This window comes from Trachypithecus francoisi, unplaced genomic scaffold, assembly GCF_009764315.1.
Source record: "Trachypithecus francoisi isolate TF-2019V2 unplaced genomic scaffold, Tfra_2.0 Lachesis_group17, whole genome shotgun sequence".
NCBI lineage: Eukaryota > Metazoa > Chordata > Mammalia > Primates > Cercopithecidae > Trachypithecus > Trachypithecus francoisi.
This window is the reverse complement of record NW_022681462.1, coordinates 35553430-35571498: the sequence shown is the minus strand read 5'-3', so window position 1 is coordinate 35571498 and position 18069 is coordinate 35553430. Positions and strand designations below refer to the sequence as shown.

The following is an 18069-nucleotide window of genomic DNA, read 5'->3' as shown; positions in this document are numbered from 1 at the left end:
AGCTGAGATCCGGCCACTGCACTCCAGCCTGGGTGACAGAGCCAGACTCCGTCTCAAAAAAAAAAAAAAAAAAGAAAACTGAGGTATAGAAGAGTTAAGTAACTTGTCTAATGTCACACAGCTAACAAGCAGCAGAATTGGGATTCAAACATACACAGCCGTGTTTCAGAGCCCATGATCTCAGCCCCCACATTGTACTGTCTCTTATTAAAGCATTTCTTCTAGACAAATGTAGGATTCTTCCTAAGAGGAACTTTGGTGAATAAAAACTTCTTCATCTCTTTCTGTAAATATGCATATTTTAAAATTTTGCCTTGGATAGCCAACATTGGAAATACTCAACATTGAAAATACTGTTTTATTGATTCTAAGACACAATAGAAGGGAAGGTATACCATTATTTTATGTATTAAACTATGACAACAGCATAATGGTAGTCTACCATAACTCATAACTTGGTTACATTGTTTCAAAATTTCTTAAACAAATTCCAAAAGCCTAGGCAATTCCTCCTGCCTTCAATCTCAGTAACAAAATATTACATGCTTCATCCACTTGTAGACAGCTTTCTTTCTTAGGTCCTGGAAAGGGCTTGCTTGTTATTTTCTAAGAAAATGTGAAATTTCAGTCGTTCCTTCAATGTCAAGCATTTGTTTTGCTAATATCTTATTGACACCTCACTGCTCTATTTTTCTCCCTTTCTGAAAACACAATAAGCATTTCATTTTAATGCTGAATCACTGTATATTTTGGAGAACTTTTCTCGTTTTTATTTTAGAAATGTTTAAACATATAAAAGAGTGGAAAGTATAAAATAATAAACTCTGTGAATCCATTACCTAACTTCAACAATTACTGACATTTTTCTGGTTTGAAGACATCTTACATAACTAAACTCAGTACATGAGTAAAGAAAATGGGACTATCTCTGTGCATGTTGGGGCATGTGGGCAATGACAATTTTGCTCTAACTATTCTCTGGCTAGGAGGGACTGGGGGCCACCATTACTGCAAGGACCACTCCAATTTCAGAGATATTAAAATGAGACAAAAATGTGTATCTTACAATTGAAGACATGCAGAAGCAGTGAGGCTAGGCTGTTTTAATTATGAATTGTATCTAATGGGTCAGAATTTTCCTTAATACTTTGTGACTTTTAAAATATTTATTTTACTGTTTGTCCTTTCAGCCCTCTCTACCACCAAAACACAAAGAGAGAAGACCATTTCCATGTTTCTTCACCTAGACTTTGGACTTTATGGTCAGATAGGTGTTTAGCACTCCACTGATTACTTTGGTGAGGTCTTGGTGGAGATAGTCCAGTATCTGTTTTTCCCCAGCTAAGAATGCAACCTTGTCCCTGGGGCATTGGGCCACTCACATGCTCCTGGCAATGTATGCACAGCTCATATCTGGCTTGCTGTAGGCTTTTGGGTCGCATCCAGGACATGTGCTTCTGTAAACAACAGGGATGCTCACTGTTTGCAGATTTAGTATCTGAACAAGGTACTGAATCCCCTGTACCCTCTCTTGCCCTGATGATCTTGTCACTTGGACTCAAGGACTTCCCTCTCACTTGCATTTTTTCTGGGGTCACTATTACCTCTCCTGTCAAAATGTCTTCTTGGATTGGTATTCTGTTGACAGATATCCTAGGTCTGGAAACAGACACCCAAATCTGTGAATTCTCATGTTAAGGAACTTGTTCTAGGCTTGCAATGCTGAGCATTCTGGGCTGAGTGCCAGAGCCCGGAGAGGATAGTTTGGCCAAGGGATGCCCTCTCCCAGCTCTGACCCAATGGTGTTACCACATATGAGAAGAACAACATTGGCAGGAAGCAGTCTGGGCATTGGCAGAAACCTCATGAGGAGGACAGTCAGGAGAACTGAGCCATAATGTCAGAGGGAGTTGTGATAGTGGGAAAGACCCTAATGGGATGTCAGGGAACCGAAGTTGAGATCTTAGCCTTGTTGACTGTTAGCTGTTGAAGCCATCGCAATGACACACACGTACCCAATGGGCCTTGCCATTTCCATGCATTCTAACCAACCTCCACTAGCCAGCCTCTGCTTCCTTTTGTCTGCAGGCTTTTTCTTTTCTTTCTTTTTATTTTTTTAAAGAGCCATGAAGTCCACTCTGCTCACATCCTGCCCCAGCAGCCTCAACCAAGGACTCTGCAGGACTGGCATGCAAACACCCCAGCTCCCTCATTCCATGGGCAGGATAACTTCAAGGCCTGCATTGTACTCCATTTCCAGAATTTCCTCAGGGAATTAACTTTCAGTTGTCCCCAGAGGTAGCAAGACTGATAAATCATTTTACTGGCTACCTTCTCTTCCTGGGCTCACTTTTCCACTCTTCTGACAGTTTTTCTTGCCCGTCTTAAATACACTACCTGTATTTGATTGCTTGTTTCAAGGTCTAGGGACACTTAAACTAAGACAATAGGTAAGTGGGTCATTTAATTTCCTAGGCCACAGGTTTTTCATCTGTTAAGTGATAGAAAAGCTGCTAGAGTTTCTTGAGCTCAGGACAGACTTGTGAGTAGGCAAGGCAAGTTTCACTATCCTTAATTTTTCAGATGAGGAACCAGAGGCCCAGAGAGGTTTTCTGGATTGTTCATGGCCCCTCCCACTGATAACTGGCCAAACTGGGATGGAACACAGACCTTTGAACCCTGAAACCAGTCAGCTTCCATCCCTGTGTTTCTTGGTCTCTACTGTTTCCAAGAGTAGTTCTTATATTTCTCAGAATGCAAGAAAGAAGAGTCTAGTGTCAGAGACAGATTCTGTTATCTGGGTTTTGTTCTCTGGACTGTGGTCAGTCTTGGCTGGAGGAGGTACTCCTGGCCTCTCTGGTACCCTGGATAGGCTCAAAACCTCCTGCACAGATCATCTTCTGTGGCTGAGTTCTCAGGGCCACAGAACCTTAAGGAATGTATTCATATCTCATGTCCCACCTTCTGGCAGATCCCTGCAGTCCTCTAATGGGCTTTGGTCAATCAATCCCAGGGCCATGGTTGAGAAATTTTTGATGGATAGACTGTGGTGCTCCAATTGAGGGAGTCCCTACCCAGTAATATCTATACCTATTCACGGCAGCAGTGCCTGAAACTCTCACAACACTGTGGAATTCAGCTGAGTCAACAGAACCCTTGTCAAAGTAGCAGTGTTGCCAGGGAGGGGTAACACAGGAGTGACTTTCAATCTTCATTTGATGCCTTAGCACACATGCAGAGCATCATGACTCTCAGAGTGGAAGGTACTTCCTAGGAAGTCAAATGATCAGGTTAAAGTCGATCAGTTGCCCAGACAGAAATTGAGGGAGAAGAACACAAGTAGGGATAGGTATGTTTTGAAGGGGTAGAAGCAGTCAGGGAAGCCAAAGTATGAGGTTCTGCTCATGTGGGCAACAGAGAAGAGTTGCCTTGTTTAGCAAAAGGGTAGAGAATGAGGGCCCTGGGCATGAGGGGTTGGGAAACAGGGGGCACCTGGGGTAAGGGTAAAAAATATGTAAGGGTCACCAAAGGTTATCCTTCACAGTTTTGCTTCAGATCATCCCTTACCTTGATCTGCCCTGACCACATTTGTCCATCCATTTTGCAAGTGTGACACCCCAATTTTTCATCTTTTTTTTTTTTTTTAATGCTTAAAGGCAATTGTATTCAGTTCCTTTCCATGTAGCACACAATAAGGTAATCCATGTGCTTATTTCTTTTCCAAATCAACAGTTCCGGACAACCTTTCAGGATCCACTCATCCTCCATAGTCAGCCATCTTGCAATGTGTTCTCCTAAGTGTCTCGCATGGAGGTAGAAGAACCTTCTTGCTGACCTACAGACTGACCAAGTAGGGGGTGTACTGGAAGGAGAGCTAAGGACTATTGTCTCTTCTGCCACCATCAAGCTTATGGTGCCACATTAACTTGTACCAACAGATGCTTATAGAAGCCACTTGGATTTGCCACAGCAGGGAGGAAGGCATGGGAGAAGAGGAGGAGAGACTCAGTGTCCTATGATGGAGTATAGAGGCTGCTGGCTGGAAAAAACCAGGAACAATGAAAATGAGGTTATCTTCCTCAGGATGCCATGCCAAGCAGAAAGCCCCCGAAAAATCCCCCAGTCACTAGAAGATTCTTCTTCACAAATGACACCACCTCCTCAGCTTTGCTCCTGACCTCGGTAGGTATCTGGTTGCTCTTACGGATCTTCAGCTGCTCTTTGGCTTTCTTCATGTCCTTCTCCACCCGTTGCCAATCAACTTTGATGTACCCAGAATGGTTTGCAAGTTGAAGGAGAAAAAACCACCTCCCACAGCTGTTGCAGCCAACTTTCCAACCTTCTGGAATATGAAACCCGTGCACCATCCAGTGACACCTCCAATGAACAGCTGGGTTGCCACGCTATACTTTTCGGCTGAAAGTCCACATTCTGGCCCAAACAGCTTACGCCACCATGGCTGCTGCTTAGCAAATTCTGCAAGGTCCACTGACTCAATATCTCCCTCAAAGTTTCCTTCACTGGACACGGCCATTTTGGTGAGCTAGTCTCACGAGGACACACGCAGGGGATCTGCGCGGTATGCGGCGGAGTGGCACGCTGTTGTGACCACCACCTGGCTTCCTGCACGTGGAGTAGATGTTTCCACCTGGCTTCCTGCACGTGGGGCAGATGTTTCCATTCCCACGGTGGCCGCGGAAGAGGGCGGGCCTGGCGCGCTGCGACCGCTTCCTGTCTCTGCAAGTGGCTGCGTCACAAAGTTCAGCGGGGCGGCGTCACAAGCCCTGCAGCCCCGCCCAACAGATGCCATCCTGTTTTTTTTTTTTTTTTTTAAAGCAGTGTGGAATGGTGGAAAGAGCAAAGAATGGACCACATGTCCAAGGATAAGACCTGAGTCTCTGTTTTCTCATCTATAGAATAAGAAAAATACAGTATTATTGTGAGTATCCAATAAAATTATGTGTGTGAACTATTTTGTAAATTGCAAAACTCCTAGGCAAATGTCCAGGTGAATTATCTTGGAAAACACTTCCCTTCACACTGTCAACAGTCCCCCCGTTTGAGACTCAGTCAAAGATTTTTGTAGTATATTTGGGGAAACCTGTAGCCTCTCTGGATTTTGAAAAACCTGAGTGAGAAATTACTTCACCAGGCCTAGCATTTACTTTTTCTCTTGGATTTACCTGAAAAGAGCTGTCCGAAGTGTCATCTGTGGGAAGGTAAAGAAAAGAGGAGAATATGCTTTAGGAGGCAGATGGGGCTGGGCTGTCGGCCCTTCAAACATGAAAAAGCTGTGCTGCCTGGGACCTTTTGTGTGGTGCTTTCTCAGCCTGCAACAAAAAGCCGTTCCCAATTTGTAGGGTCTGGAATGGCAGGGGTTGTTGCCTGGGAACCCTCTGCAAATATCAAACCCATTATCAGGCTGAGGAAGGCATGGTTCTAATTGAATTTTTCCTCCCACCTTCTGTTCTGCAGCTGTAACAGGATTGCTTGTGCCATTGTGGCCTTTTTACCAGGGCTGGACTGGAAAAAGCAAATTTTATCCAATGCAATATATGAACAGGAATTAAGTCTGAACTTCTGAAGTAAATAGTTTTTATGTCCTGGTATCTTCTTGCTGCTGGAATTTATTGTGCCCATCTTAAGGATAACATAACAACAAGTCTTCATCTAAGTAAAAAGGAAAGTAAAAGGGAGAAAGGCAGAGAGAGAATGGGCAGAAACTTTGAAGGGTGGATCTCACTTTCCTTGTAACTCTATAAATGAGTTCCAGTTCTCTTTCATCTTAAAGCCTGTCCCCTTCAGCCCCTGCAAAACCCTTTTTTGACACTGAATTATTTCCCTCTTCCTATGGTTAAGCTGCTCAAAAATAGTCTCTATTCATCATCTCCACCTCTTTACTGCACATAACTTGCCCACCTACTCTGTCTGCCTTCTGCCTTGCCCAGTTCACTGGCCTTGCCCTCCTGATATCACAATTGATCTCTCAGTTATAATCCTTTTCCTCTCTCTGGCCCCACTTCTGCTACTTTATTTCAGGCCACTGTTGTCTCATGACTGAATTACTTCAACAGCTTTCTAATGGGTCCTCTTGTCTCCTATGTTGCCCCGCATTAATCCGTTCTTTTTACTGCTTCCAAAGGGATGCTCAAAGGCACTTCAAGGCTGTCAGGATGCTCCAAATCCCCCAGCCTGGCTTACTAAGCCATTTGAAGGGGCCAGTGCCCACCTGTGGTCTTATGGCCTGCCCAGCCCTTCTGGTGTCCTGCCCTCCAGCCATACTGATCTGTTTGCAATTTCCCTAAGCTCGGCTGTTGCTCTTCTCAGGATCTTTACGCTGATTGCCTTCTCTGTCACAAATGCCCTCTGCCTTTGCTGGACTGATTCCTATTCATCTGTCCTGCCTCAGCACAGCCTCCCTTGTCTCCTGGAAGCCCTCTCGAGTCCTGGAAGTCTTGATCTTGGGTCCTTCCCATGTTCCCTTCTAGCACCATGTGTTTTTCACATTCTTTCCCACTGTGTTTTTCTCTTCTCTTGACCATCTCCCTTTCTAGAGACTGGACACCTGAAGGCCTCAGAGGCAGGGACTAACATTAGGATTCATGCATAAGCGATATATTAAGGAAGGGCTCCCGTGGAGCCTGGTAAGGAGTAGAGGTGCAGGACAATGGAAGGGAGGAAACCCAGCAAGAGGGCGTCCTCAGGCAACATCCTGGGGGCAGTAGCTACAGCCTGACCCTGAAGGGAAGCTTTGGAATATAAGTTACACCTTGGAATTGCCCATGGAAGGCCAGGGAGATGGACTGTAGTATCCCAATACCTATGGTTACTGGTCAAGGGCTGCCCTGGGGGAAGTAAATTCCTGGGATTCCAGCTCTTCTATGTGTGAGTGTGTATGGACAAGCTTCTGAGTAGCTGGAGGGGTGTCCTTACTGCTGAGGTATACTGAAGGTGGGTGGTGTGCAAAAATGGCAGAAAGTTAACCCCGGGGTCCTGGGTGGAGCATTGACGTTATCATTAGAGTCCTGATCTTTGCATTGCTTGTCCCGGTGCCTGCAATGCCTGGCACGTAGAAGATGTGTAGCAATTTGTTTTTCACATAAATGTATAACAGATTTCCTTTCTCAACTCAATTACTTGTTTGTGATTTTTTCTTTTCTTTTTTTTTTTTTTTTGAGGTGGAGTTTCGGTCTTGTTGCCCAGAGTGGAGTGCAATGGTGCGATCTTGGCTCACTGCAACCTCTGCCTCCTGGGTTCAAGCGATTCTCCTGCCTCAGCCTCTCAAGTAGCTGGGACTCCAGGTATGCACCACCATGCCCAGCTCATTTTGTATTTTTAGTAGAGATGGGGTTTCGCCATGTTGGCCAGGCTGGTCTTGAGCTCTTGCCCTCAGGTGATTCACCTACCTCGGCCTCCCAAAGTGCTGGGATTACAGGCTTGAGCCATTGTGCTTGGCCTGTTTGTGATATTTTACACTGTTCAAGTCTCCCTCTTTGAAAATCCCCATTCCTTTGGCTTTGAACCTCACACTTGGTCCCTTTCTCCATGCTGCTTCCTTTCTTGGCTCATTGTCCCGGCTTCATTTTTCGCATGGCATTCCCGGGGATTCTGTCCTCAACCACCTGAGTAAACACAGTGAGTCTTAGTTTACTCACTGTGAGTGGTCTTGCCTGTATTTATGTATAGATTAAATGTGGTCTATATGCCCAATTCATAATTCCTCCATTCATTTATTCATTCATTTAACAAGTATTTCTGAGAACCTGGAATGTGCCCACCACTATTCTAGGTTCTGGGGATATAACACTGAACAGATCATACTAAGATTGCTGCTTTCATAGGGCTTGCAGTCTGGTAGCTGGGTGGAAATGGGGGAAGACAATATGCAATAATCAAAATAAGAAAATTATGTAGTACATTATAAGAAAAACGGTAATGCAAAGCAGGATGGACAGTATTGGAAGGACTGTGTACATCTCGGGCAGGGGGATATTGCAAGTGTAGATAGGGCGGTCTGGGTAGACCTCATCGAGAAGATGGCAGTTGAGTACTCTGAAGGAGCCAAGGGGGTAAACCGTGCAGTTCCCTGTGGGGAGAACATCCACGTGGAGGGAACTACAGTGCAAATTCCTTGAGTTGTATTCTTGACATGTTCAAGGACATGACAAGCGTGTGGTTAGAGCAGAGTAATTCTGGGGAGGAAAAGTAGGAAATAAGATCAAATGGAAATGTGGGGTGAGTAGATCATGTTAGGGTCCTATGAGCTGTGACAAGGACTTTGGCTGTTGCTCATGGTGACAGGGAAGCATTGCTGGGCTTTGGGCAGAGGTGTTACCCATCTGACTTACATCTCCTGCCTCCAGACTGGTATATTCGATTGCTTTTTGGAGACCCTGTGGGCAGCTCAAGTTAAATACTCAGTCCTCATTATTTGCAAATTTTGCAATTGGAATGTGCCTACTAGGTAAAATTTATTTGTAATCCCCAAATCAATATGTAAGATGCTTTTGTGGTCATTTGTGGCCATGCATAGAGTGAGAAAAACTTGAGTCACCTGATAGCACATTCCCAGCTGAGGCTGAACAAAGTAATGCTCTGACTTTGCGTTTCAGCTCTCACACTGTAAGTAAGTGCTCTTTTTGCGGTCCATTGAGTGCCACATTTTTTTTTTTTTTTTGCATTTTTATGCTTTTCCTTGGTTATTTCACTGTTTAATATGGCCCCCAATCATAGTGCTGAAGTGCTGTCTAGTGTTTCTAAGCACTAGGATGCTGTGATGTGCCTTATGGAGAAAATACATATGTTAGATAAGCTTCATTCAGGCATGAGCTACAGTGAGGCTGGCTGTGAATTTAATGTTAATGAATCAACAGTCTATATTAAACAAGATGCCTTTAAACAAAAACACACATAACACAATGTTATGTATTGATGAACTGATGGAAAATATTTTGACTAGAGGCTTCTCAGAACCTACCCCTGTATTTCCTTCAGGAGCAATGGTTCAGTATTCACAATGCAGCATTCGCAGTGACTATAGAATATAGTTACTGTAAATAACAAGAATCAACTCTGTGTTTGTAATACACTGAACTCCTTGTCTTTCTTCCAGACAGGATTCTCCTTTCGTATTATTAATCTTGACCATTTTAGCTCTACCATTCACTGACTCACCCCAGCCAGGTAGAAACTTCCTTACTCCTCACATCAAACAAGTTTGAAGCTCCCCCTCAAACATCCTCTTCTCTCCATTCCCATTGTTACAGCCTTAGTTAGATCTTCATCTTTTGCTAAGACTAATATGTCAACCTCCTAACTGATCTCTCTGTCTCTGATCTGGCCCCCTCTGATCTCTCCTTCATTCATCTCCTAGAGATACCCTTCTGAAATGCAGCTCTGATCGCATTATTTCCATGCACAAGCCCTTCAGGGGATTCTCTTTTTGCCAATAGCAGTGATCTGATCTGGTACTCATTGCTAGACTGAATATCCACCTCCCAACTTTTTTCAGGTGGTAGTGTGCCCCGTTCACTTCCTCAGACTCCTTTATAGCATGTGGCCCAATACTCACCAACAAGTTATATGCAGAAATTACTGGGTGCAGCTGATAGGAAGTGCTTTAAAGAGGATAGACTTGACTGGCATTAACTTTTTGCCCTTTATCCTTCTTTCTTTTCCCTGGGATATGATTTTGATGTGGCAGCTGTCTTGCTGGTCGTGAGAATAGAAGAAAAACACAAAGGATGGTATTTCATTTGTTTATTGCAGTGCAATAAATCATCAAAAGCTTAGTGGCTCGAAGCAACTACCGTTTATTTCCTCACAACTCTGCCTTCTGAATTGGGCTAAGCTGAGTGGTTCTTCTGCAAGTCTTGCCATAGGGTCATCTATGTGGCTGGTCCTGGATGGCTTCAATCATATGTATGGTGCCTTGTTTTCCATCTGGTTTCTCCTTCGCTAGGAGACTAGGACATCCTTACATGATTGTTTCAGGGCAGAAAAGTGAGGGCAGATGTTGCAAGACTTCTTGAGGATATGGTTCAGAAATCACACAAAGAAACTCTGCCATATTCTCTTGGTCAAAACAAGTCACATGACCAACTCAGATTAATGGACCTGTGTTCCAGGATGGAAGCCATGGTAATGGGCATCTTTGCAACCAGTCTGTCATACAGCACAAAATCAGAATGGAAAGAGCCTGGATCCCCATGGTTACTGTGAGTCATAAAGCCAGTGCTGGACTTATTTTTATGTAAGAACTATAAATCTTATATGTGTAGCTTCCAGAGAGGTTGTTTTTGTCACATGGAGCTGGCAGTAATGGTGCCGGCCTTGGAGGTTGAGAAGAGAAGGGACAGATAGAAGGTAAAATATTTAGGAGGCAGAATTCGCAGAATCCAGACATCCCCTGATAGCATTTTGAGAATTTTCCACAGACACCCTGTGTTAGTCTGTTTTGCGTCACTGTAAAGGAATACTGGAAGCTGAGTAATTTATAAAGAAAGGAGGTTTATTTTGGCTCATGATTTTGCAGACCGTTCAAGAAGTGTGATGTTGGCATCTGCTTCTGTTGAGGGCCTCAGGGAACTTTTACTCATGGCTGAAGGCAGAAGGGGAGCAGGCATGTCACATGGTGAGAGACAGAGTGAGAGAGAGAGAAAGAGATAGAGAGATAGAGAGGTAAGGAGAAGGGAGGGAGGTGTCACACTCTTAAACAATCAGCTCTTGCATGAACTACCAGAGCCAGAACTCACTCGTTACTATGAGGATGGCACTAAGTCATCAAGATTTGCCTCCATGACCCAACATCTCCCACGAGGTCCCACCTCCAACATTGGGGATCACATTTCAACATGAGACTCAAATATCCAAACCGTATCACATCCCCAAGTTTATTCCTGATTACCAGTTTCAAGCTGAACACATTTCTAACTGGTAAAAGTCATTTCTAACTATGATGTTTTGTACCCTGGTGCTTCCCATCAGTTGTTGAGATCCCATGGGTAATTAATTATTACCAAAAAGATGCCAAACTTATTAATGGTTCATAGCACTTAAAAAATAGGGTATATTCGCACTTTGGGAGACTGAGGTGGGTGGATCACCTGGGGTCAGGAGTTCGAGACCAGCCTGGCCAACATGATGAAACCCCATCTCTACTAAAAATTCTAAAAATTAGCTGGGCGTGATGGTGGGCACCTGTAATCCCAGCTACTTGGGAGACTGAGGGAGGAGAATCGCTTTAACCCAGGAAGTGGAGGTTGCAGTGAGCCGAGATCACGCCATCGCTCTCCAGCCAAGCAACAACAGCAAAACGCCATCCCCCCCCCAAAAAAAAAGAAAAAAAAAAAGAAAAAAAGAAAAAATAGGGTACATTCAAGGTGCCAGTCTTGAATTATCTACCATTTTTTTAAAGAAGAAAAAAGCAGAAAAACTCTGTCCTAAGGAGCAAAGCCATAGTTTTTTTCTTGAGGCTGGTGCAGTTTTGTTAATATTTGTGTGACTATTTGAGTCCCGACTGGCTTTATTGTATGCTCTATAACGCTCACCCCCAAACCAGACTTTCCCCTATTCATTTCTGAGAGCCTCCAGCAGGGCTTCCAAGTGCATGCAAATCACTCTCGATTATTATTTACTACTGTTGCTTCCTAAGGCAGGACCTATAGTCCCACAGATCTGACAGACTCCAGGATATACTGCTCTCAGCTGGAACTATTTTCCCCTTGATGTTGCCTAGCAGCCTGCAGACCCGGAGGGCCCCTGATGATGTTCTCTGCTTCCTACCACCATGCAGCATTTATTGTTCCTCCTCACACCCACAGCACATGCTAAATACCCCTTTCCTTGTTCAGACTAAAACGGAAAGTGATCCTTTCTGGAGACACTTGCTTAGAATCCTCCAGCAAGGTAGACTAAATGCAAAAGTTTTACAGCAGAAAACTCTTGTGCTTCCTGCTGGAAATAACTATAAGACACACTCTCTCTTTCTCTCTGTCTCTGATGGGCTTCAGAAGCACTGCTCTGAGTTGAACCCTGTTCTTGACACAGTCTTCACTAGGGGAGCTGAAATATCTGCTCCACTGCTGAGATTTTAATCAACCTAGTGCAGGAAACCATTCAACACCTAGAAAGGCCCTTGTGCACTGAGAAAGGTGTTTCTTCTGTTTTATTCAGAAATTGTTCAATACTGGTGTTGTTTGGGCCTTAAATATTTTTAGTAAGTGATACAACTTTTTCTTTTAAGTATAAATTTTTTTTTGAGTTTTTAGAATAACTACTTCAGGTATGTGATTAAAAACAAAAAAATCCCAGCAGTATGAAATGATACAATGAAAAGCAAGTCTCTCTAATCCTGAACACCAGTTCCTCCATCTTATTCACTTGAACAAACTTCCAGAATAGTTTGTGCACTCTCATAAATATACGGTCCAGTCCTTTCAATTAATGAACACGGCTCCGGCTGATCTGGAGGCCTGGGTTAGATCAGAGTTTGAAAGAGGCCGCCTCACCAAGTCCAGATTCCCACTCCACTCTGGTCCTCAGACTGCGCTGTTTGACTCAGCCAGCCTCCTCATTCCTTCATGGAAACTTCTTTATTAGTGTCTTTATTCCATCTGTTGTCTTTTGAGGTCATATCAATCATGTTTGCACATGTCCAAACCCCAACAGGGGACAGGGTTTAAGCATTTTTTACCAGGAGGTTTGTGAACCCCTATGTGGGAAGAAATCACCTACTTCCAGCCTTCAGATCCACCCGAAAACAAGCTCCAAGTGATCCAAAGTGTCTCAATACGTGTCTCAGATTCCTCACTTACATAAGCCCCAGCTGCTCCACCGGCCTCATTCCCCGTCACACCCCTCACACCACATCTCACTCCTCACACCACATCTCACCCTAGCAATACTCCTTGCAATTCTCCCAACCCAGAGCTTTCACGCATCTCTGCCTTTACCAAGGCTTTTCCTCTCCCTAGAATATTTTCTGGGGTCCTCTTTGGAAATTCCTATGTTTCGATCAAGACTGAACTTAATTGTCACCTTTTCTGTAACTGTTTTCAATGAGTAATTTTCCCTCTTGACCCCTGAGCTAAAGTTATCGTGTCAACTTTGGTCAATACTGTCTCTAGCACTTCTGTTATTCAGCCTAGTACACCATGCTCATTTTTATTATTTTATTTTTAATTTTTTCTTATGTTTTTCTCTATGAGCAACTTGAGAATAAGAACTTGACGTTAAAATGTATGCCTGCCACATAGATGGCATTTCACAAATGTTTCTTAAATGAGCTCTTAAACATAGTATATAATTTTTGTACTTAGGCAGCTCTGGTTCTGTGGAAAGGGTTTTGAATTTGGAATCATTTGAAAGAAGCTGAGTATTGTTGCCCTGCAGGCTGCAGCCCAAAGTCCTTTGCATGTAAGTTGGCGTCCCCTGTATCAGGAGACCTGGCTCTAAATCCTCAGCCGCTTAGTAGCTGCAACAGTAGGTAGTCACTTAATCTCACTGAGCTTTGGTTTTTCTGTCTGGAAAAAAGAGGGTTTGTACCCCTTGCAGAGTTCTGAGAAATAACTGTGACTATGAGAAGCTGCCCAGGAGAGTGGCGGGCACCTACTGAGTGTTCAATACATGTTAATTGAGTGAATGAATAAAGGAGAAAAATTTACAGAAAAACCAACAGGAACAACATTCTGACTTGCAAATATATTTACGTGCTTCTACATTTTATTTTTGTGCATGCACACCCACACACAGACACAAAGACTCTGTCTTCTCTTGTATATACAGGTTCAGTCCTAGTTTTTTTATTTACTTTTGGTTGGTTACAGAACAGACCTCCAGGAAGTAGTCTTGCAGGTGACAGAGAAGTTGAGGCAGCTTTGGTTGCAGTTATGACATTATGCTCCAGCAGCGTTTCATTTAATTTCATGTCTCTACTTTTTTTTAAGTCCAAAGCTGTTACATACCTTTCTTATATGCGTTCAGCTGGTATGTGCCACTTACCAGGATTTTGTCAGCCATTTTGATAGCTGCTTTCCACATTAGTATTCTATGGGCCTGGGCTTTCTAGTCTTCCTGGAAAGCCCTGATATCTTATCATGTGGACACAGGACTTTTTTTTTTTTTTTTTCAGTGCTTGCTTTGCTTCCATTTTTAGGTATGATTGAATTCTGTAAAAGCCTCTCAGTGAAAGAATGTCTTTTGATAAGCACTTGAAATCCTCCATTTGTCAGATTTCACTTTTAATTTGTGTTTGGCCACCTTATACCGCAAAGGCACTCTGGGCTCTCAGTCTCTCTCTCATATGGACATATACCCATATGCCCTCTCAGTGCCTGGTCCCAGTCCACATCACAGCAGCATCGACCTACTCCCAATCCATTCGCCATCTCTGAGTGTACTTCAGGAAGAGTGGACCTTCTCATATCCACGTCTGTCATGGTTCATTTTATGGGTCAACCTGACTGGGCTAAGGGATGCCCAGATGACTGGTAAATATTATTTCTGGGTATGCCTATGAGGGTACTTCCAGAAAAGATTCGCATTTGCATTGATGGACTGAGGAAAGAAGATCACTGACATGAGACGGCGTCATCCTATCTGTTGAGGGCCTGAATAGAACAGAAAGACAAAGGAAGGGCAAATTTGCCCACTCTTTGTTTGAGCTGGGACATCTATCTTCTCCTGCCCTTGGACATCAGTGCTCCTGCTTCTCATGCCTTCAGACTCAGCTCAGGACTTACCCTGCTGGCTTTTTTGGTTCTCCAGCTTGAAGATGGCAGATGGTGGAACTTCTCAAACTCCATAATCACATGAGTCAATTTCTATAATGAATCTCTCTCTCTTTATCTCGATGTATATCTATAGCTATCTCTGTATCTCTATCTCTATCTATATCTCTATCTCTGTATCTCTATCTCTATCTATATCTCTGTATCTCTATCTATATCTATATCTCTGTATCTATATCTATATCTATATCTCTGTACCTATATCTATATCTCTATATCTCTATCTCTATCTCTATATCTATATCTGTATCTATATCTATATCTCTATCTATATCTATATCTATATCTATCTCTGTATCTCTATCTATATCTCTGTATCTCTATCTATATCTCTGTATCTCTATCTATATCTCTGTGTCTATATCTATATCTCTGTATCTATATCTATATCTGTATCTCTATCTATATCTATATCTCTGTATCTCTATCTCTATCTCTATCTCTGTATCTCTATCTATATCTCTGTATCTCTATCTATATCTATATCTCTGTATCTCTATCTCTATCTATATCTCTGTATCTATATCTATATCTACATCTCTGTATCTATATATCTCTGTATCTGTATCTATATCTATATCTCTGTATCTCTATCTCTATCTATCTCTGTATCTATATCTATATCTCTGTATCTCTATCTATATCTCTGTATCTCTATCTATATCTGTATCTATATCTCTGTATCTCTATCTATATCTGTATCTATATCTCTGTATCTCTATCTCTATCTATATCTCTGTATCTCTACCTATATCTCTGTATCTCTATATCTCTGTATCTCTATCTATATCTCTGTATCTCTATCTATATCTCTGTATCTCTATCTATATCTCTCTATCTATATCTCTGTATCTCTATCTATATCTGTCCTACTGGCTTTGTTTCTCTGGAGAAGCCTGACAAATACAGCTCTTGAATTGATCCATATTTAGCCTGCTTCTCCACTATCAGTCCCAGGTCCATCTTAAGTCTGAGCTCTTGTCCACCGATAACCTGACTTTTAGGAGCTACAGTCCTCCGTCAATAAGACGCTACTATCCCGACACTGTTCCCAGTGACAGAGTGTATTTGCGGGGCAGTGTGTGGGGAAGGTCATGTCTCCACCCCATACATCACACACTGCCCATCCTGTGCTTCTCCTTAACACCACCATTGTAACACCAAGAGTCTCAGACTGAAATCTTGGGGCTACTGAGAAGAATTATAGCACAGATCAGAAATATCTTGAAACTCTTCCCCAAATCAACTGGTCACCACTGAAAGGAATCTCTCTTTGATCATATCTCTCTTGAGGCCCCAGCCTGCTAGTGGGTTGGTGAGTTAAAACTTTCTTTTCATAGATCCATTTCTCTACCTTCTTCATTATGGTACTCAAAGCCTCCACCCTTGCCTGTCATGTTGTTCAAACAAAAACTCAAATAGTACTCCTTTATTACTCAGAGTCGTTTGTCTTCCCTCTGTCTTAGCCACTCAGTCCAGCACAAGACAGCCCCCACTTTCACAAGCAAAATGCCCACCAAGGTGTCTTATTAAACGAAAGAGCAAACTTTCCTGCTTCTTTGAATTTTATCAGAATATGAAAATGATCACAGCTAGTTCCTATATTTAAAGTCAGTAACATGTTTTCCCATATGGCACACAGATCCCTACTCTCTCAAATATTCGCCCTCGGTTTTATGTTCCAAATGTTTTCCCTATTGGTCCTTTAAGAAAAGACCCTTAAAATGCACTAATCCATTGCCATTTCACGTATAAAAGATCTACTAATTCATAGCTATTATAATAATTATGGTAATTATTAATGGCAAAGGAGAATTATTGAATTATTATTAATTCCTGGCATATAATGCATCTGTTATAAGTAGTTGTGATAACTCATAATGTATAATCATCATGCAAGAGATGCATCTCTTTAGAGTCCCATACTTAGAGTGGTGTTTAGCTGACGGAATATACTGGAACAGTGAACCAGCCGGCACATGTTTTGATAGGTCCATGGTGACTATTCTGATTGATAGGTGCCCTCCTTAATTGCCGTTGTCCGTGCACATGTCTGGCATCTCATAAACAATTGGAAATAAAACCAGTCAAGCTTGTAACTACTTGGAATCCATAAGTCTAAGGATTAATTTACTTTAATTACTGAATTGGCTTAACCAAACAGATACTTAAGTATCAGAATTATGTTTAAGACTTAACTGAATGTGGATAACTCCATTCTAAGGGTTGGGACTGTGTGTTCAGGGAGCTGAGGACCTAGCTTAATGAGTACTCTGTGCTTCTCTATGCTATGCTTGTTTTCCCTGGCTTTACCTATTTTTGGGATACCCTTGGCTGCCACTGATGATGACTGCAGTTTTTGACTCTGATAACTTGCACAGTTTGATTCCCAGGATTCTTTACGTCTATCTTGGGTTTCTGGTGGCTCACTCACTTGTTCAGTGGTCGTGCTTCTCAGTGGCTCCTATAGTTTCCTGTCCCTGTTCCTCTGATCTTGTCTGAAAGGCTGTGCTGGGTTTATAGGAGGCCTGGGGTTCAGCCTGACTTGTGGCTAGGTGGCAGCTGTGTGTTGTACAGCAAAAGGGAATGGCAGGAAGCATCCCAGGCACAGTGTCTAGTGAGGTGGAAAGTTCAGAGATAGGGTAGGAAGCAAAGCCTAGAGCTTGCTGACTGAAGAGATCAGGCAGGAAAAGAGCCTGGGGAGATCTTTGAGGCAATGATCTACAGAAGGTGGGAGGCTTTCAAAGGGGGCTGATAGCTTCGGGTAAAAGGGAACTGTGTAAAGGGTAACGGTCTTTCCAAATTTTTTAAAATCATTGTGAGTATATTCTTTCAGCAGAGGACTCTGTTCACACCCCAGGACCCCATTGCTCCTTCACCTGGAGAGAAGCCCTACAGGGGATCGCAGAGCTTTTAGCAACATGACTTGAGCTGATATCTAATGACAGATCTCAGGGATTGTATTTCTCTTAAAATACTTCAAATAAATTTTCAAGGGAGCTTGTCTATGGCCTGTGTCACCACCCAGAACTACCCTCGTATCAGGGGCCGATTTTGGGTCCTGCACAGTTCAGTTCTTTCCTATTGCAGCGTCCTGTCTGCCTTTCTGGATGCTCTCTTTAGTGGGATCCTTTGTGTGAGTTAGGCAGCCATCACTTTCCTCTTTGTCCAAAAGCCATAATCCCAATGTCCTAGAGCCAGACCTTCAACCTGAGTCCCCACTGACCTGGTAGCACTCTTGCAAATAGTTTCCTAGTGTCCTTTCCTGGAGCTCCATGGA

At 43.0% G+C, this 18069-nt stretch overlaps 1 long non-coding RNA gene and 1 pseudogene across 2 annotated transcripts in view; one reads left to right on the top strand and one right to left on the bottom strand.

Annotated features, from left to right (window-relative positions):
- Positions 1-766: 766 nt before the first annotated feature.
- On the bottom strand, positions 767-4723 carry LOC117062105 (annotated as a pseudogene). The gene is made up of 2 exons (XR_004428219.1): positions 3568-4723; positions 767-3270 (listed from the first exon to the last, which is right to left on the bottom strand). The product of XR_004428219.1 is annotated as an FUN14 domain-containing protein 2-like (transcript).
- Positions 4724-4825: 102 nt separating this feature from the next.
- Positions 4826-18069, top strand: part of LOC117062108 — a 69098-nt gene continuing 55854 nt past the window's right edge. Inside the window, exon 1 of the long non-coding RNA XR_004428222.1 lies at positions 4826-4939. This is a non-coding gene — a long non-coding RNA (uncharacterized LOC117062108). The remainder of the gene's footprint in view (positions 4940-18069) is intronic.